General features: G+C 27.5%; 1 non-coding gene across 1 annotated transcript; it reads left to right on the forward strand.

Annotated features, from left to right (window-relative positions):
* The first annotated feature begins 220 nt into the window (after positions 1–220).
* Positions 221–324, forward strand: LOC145135109 (small nucleolar RNA Z103). Its single transcript, XR_013719588.1, has one exon. It is a non-coding gene; the product is annotated as a small nucleolar RNA Z103 (small nucleolar RNA).
* The last annotated feature ends 3716 nt before the right edge of the window (positions 325–4040 follow it).

The following is a 4040-nucleotide window of genomic DNA, read 5'->3' on the forward strand; positions in this document are numbered from 1 at the left end:
ACATAATTCATGAATGAATAACAAACCTCCTACTAATTCTCAATGTTCATTTTTAAGTGATTAGTCTGTATTACATGTTTCATTTTGATCTCCCTTTTCGGAGAAAAATCCAAGCCACAATCTAATCCATTTTATTATTATTTTTATTTTTCGTTTAAAATTTGTTTACTTTTTGAGAAATTGGTTTGTTTATTTGTTGTTAAATTTATGAAACTTAAGAATGGAAGCGATGATTAATGGCCCATTTGATCAAGTCGATTATAATGAGCTCAGATACTAAAGTTCACTTTATAAGAGAGAATACAAGCCATAAATCCGATCCTTTCCTTTAATTACTTTAGGTTTATTTTTTCAACTCATTTGATTAGGTTATTAAGTTGCTCATTTTTGAATAATGAAAGCTGCAAATGTTCTATTTTTTTGTTAATATATTTTGTAGAAACGATTGTATTAAAAATAATCAATTGATCATTTGGTATGATAAAAGCTATCGGTTATGTTGCACCTGTTATTGGGGGTTATTATACAAAGATAAATGAATGACTATTTCTTTGATTATAAAGGAACTAAATCAGTTCCTTTATTTAAAGTGTAATATCTGTCATTTTTTTCCATTAAAAGGGTAATTTCTATAACTTTATGCTTTTATATAGTAAATTCTGCAATTTTCTTCTTTTAAAAGATAACTTCTCTCACTATTTTTTTTGAATATGCATGACATGTGTTTGCCTTATTTTGAGGATGATTTAGTCCCTGGTGCAGTTTGTTTATTATCTTAATATGGTTTAACCTATTTATTCTAATATATTTATTATACCAATGTACTATCAAATATATATTGAACATACATTGTTACATTTTACATTAATGGAAATTTTTATGAAATAAATTACTATTTTACCCCTTCCAATATTTCCAATATAATTTGATTTTTTTGCTAATAACAGTAATGCACTTTCTGTTTCGCATTTGATAGGGGTAAAATGGTCAGTTATATAAAACCAACGTTTTAATGGTAAAAATAGGCCAAGAACCAATATAATTTGATTTTTTTCCGAATAAAAACAATGCACTTTGAGCTAAATATGATATTTTTTATTTTTAATTCCATAGTGTAGTTGTTTGCTTCTCTTTAAGGATGATTTAGCCCCCGGTGCAGTTTATTCATTATCTCAATATGGTTTAAGTCTTTCATTCTAATTTATTTCTATTTTTCCCATGAAACTACTTTTTTTGTATAAACATAATATGATTGGTACAAAGGCATTCTACTATATAAATTTTAAGATAAATTAAAAGTAAGGTGCTATTAAATGAAAGTAGGTCACTATTAGACGAAAAAACGAAAAGTAATATGTCATAATATAGGCATTGTAGTATAGACAATTTAAGAAATTAAACGTAATTAATTTGCAATAAAAGGGTAATTATGTAAATTTAAGTAAAATATAGCAACATAAATGCAAAATATATATTATTATACGATTATACTTTTTTGCACATTTTGTAGTCAGATGTACTTTTTAAAGAAGATATTGTACTATAGAAATTTTAATTTATATGAAAAGTAGGATGTTATTAAATGAAAAGTAGGCTGCTATTATACGACATAAATGGAATGATGCTATAACTTTACATTAAAATAAAGTAGGATGCTATTAAACGAAAGTAGGTTGCTATAAATAAAAAGTAGGCTGCCATTTATGTTTTATTAGGAAAAAATGGGCTAATTATCTTAACCTTGAAATTATAGGGGCCATTTATGTAAAATTATATAGTATGTCACCCTGAGTTCCAAAATTAGTCAATTTATACCAACGTACTTTTTATTTACAACAAATTATGACATAAATAGGAAGTATGATGACATTAAACAAAAAATAATATAAGTCTACATTGCTTTAATTTAGACTACTATTAAACGAAAAACATATTTTAGAAACATACTCAAAATTAAACAAAAAAATGTGAATTCCAAAATTAGTCAAAGTTTTGGGTTTTTTTTTTCAAAGTACAATGTCTAATAAGGAAAAATTAGAAGAACATTAAAAAACAATTTTTATATGTTTAAATACAACAACATCGTACTTTTTGTATCTGATTTAATTTATGCTTTTAGGTTCATTACCGATACTTTTTAATTACTTCTTTTACTATTTGCTTGATTATTTGCATAGTGTGTTCAACTTATGAACTTATGCATTTGTCAAGGTAACAAGTACGGATGTCTTAGTTTTACATTATTCTTATTTAAGCGTTGTACTTTTTAAGTACAATTTCATAATTGTAGTTTCAATTTACAAATAACTTCTTAACCTTAGAAAGTACAATGTCATTTCTGTTTTGCCCGTGAAACTACTTTTTTTGTTTACACATATAAAGTAAATGATCATTTTACCCCTTTCTTTTTTTTTCAATAAAATTAGTACTAATTTTGTCTAATGTAACAACGTAAATTATATTGTTGTCCTTTTTTTAAAAACTAAAAGAATTTTACAACTAATAGCAATGTAAAAGTACATTGTTGTAATTTATAAAACTTCACATTATTTCATGTTTTCTTACAATCAAAGTTACGCTATATTTTTTGTTGATATTTTATTTTAATTTTTGTCTATATAATAATTATAAAAATAACAACCATGGTTTCCACGGGTTATAACCTAGTAATAGTAATATATTATGCCTTCACTACACTCAACTCAAACGAATAATAGTAGTATATTATGCCGTTACTACGCTCGATTTAAATGGATAACAGTGGTATATTATGCCGTCGCTACGCTCAACTCAAACGGGTAGTAGTTGTATATTATGCCATCATTACGCTTGATTCAAACAGATAATAGTTGTATATTATGCCGTCACTACACCCGATTCCAAACGGATAATTGTAGTATGTTATGCCGTCATTCAAATCGAGTAATGGTCATATTACCACTCTGCCAGTTGGATTCGCTAAGAATATCTATTTAAATATAATTATATATTATAATTATATAATAGAGCATTGATACTCCATTCATGTCATAAGTATATAGTTATATAAGAAAAGGTTAGACTGTATCCAACTAACCTACATTTAGGTCATTCTCGGTTAGTCTGCTCTTAAACACACTCCTTTCCTTAAGTATAACCCTAAGATATGGATACACTAATAGTATATAAGAAGAATGATAATTACGGAAACCCTAGTACCTAGGATTAGTAGAACACTATTTTCAAAGAATAATATACAAAACCTGTGAATTCACCAACATTATGTTGACCTCTCCAAACCACATGTATTCCTAGGAAACCGAGTGATGGAAGATTGCACCTACGGAAGCAATGGTTGATCGACGAAGCTACTAAAGACCTATTATCGTCATAGTTATGCCTAACTGTAAAGGCACCTCTAGCATTAGAAATTTTAGTACTTCCAAAATGTAACATACACGTTCAGTTATCGTGTTTTGTTAGTTTAAAAGTGAATATTATTATATAATATATGATTTTGAGCGTTGAGTTCTAACAAGATAGTTTTATGAGAATTGAAGTAAAACTATGTTTAGAATCATTCTGAAAGTATTGAAAGTCTTATGAGATTCCAATCAAAAGTCAAATATTGAAATTAACGAATATGTAAAATTTAAGTTGGAAATAAGAAAAAATAATGTTATTGAAAGTTGTAAATTATCTCATTAGAAACGTTTAGGCGAAAACCTCATCAAAATCCGAGTTATAACGAAGAAGTTATGACCTATTGAAGTTTCGCGACAGAACCGACACGACGCCATATGACGTAAAAAGTGAGTTTACGATAAACTACTTTTTTGCTTTAGTGATCTAAATGAAAGTTGTAGTATTTGTTAAACCGAGAACTTTCATAAAAAGAACGTCCAAATCTGACTTCGTATGAGGAAGTTATGGTTTTTCTAAGATTCGGCATAGTAGTACACAACCCGAAACTCGAAATAAAGATCGAGTGATTTTTAGCTGACACAACCTAAACGAGAATCGAAGATCTCGTCAATAGTAGTACAACGGTAAAAAGACTG

Source organism: Lactuca virosa, chromosome 8, assembly GCF_052849685.1.
Source record: "Lactuca virosa cultivar CGN04683 chromosome 8, Lactuca_virosa_CGN04683_v6, whole genome shotgun sequence".
In the NCBI taxonomy this organism is placed as follows: Eukaryota; Viridiplantae; Streptophyta; class Magnoliopsida; order Asterales; family Asteraceae; genus Lactuca; species Lactuca virosa.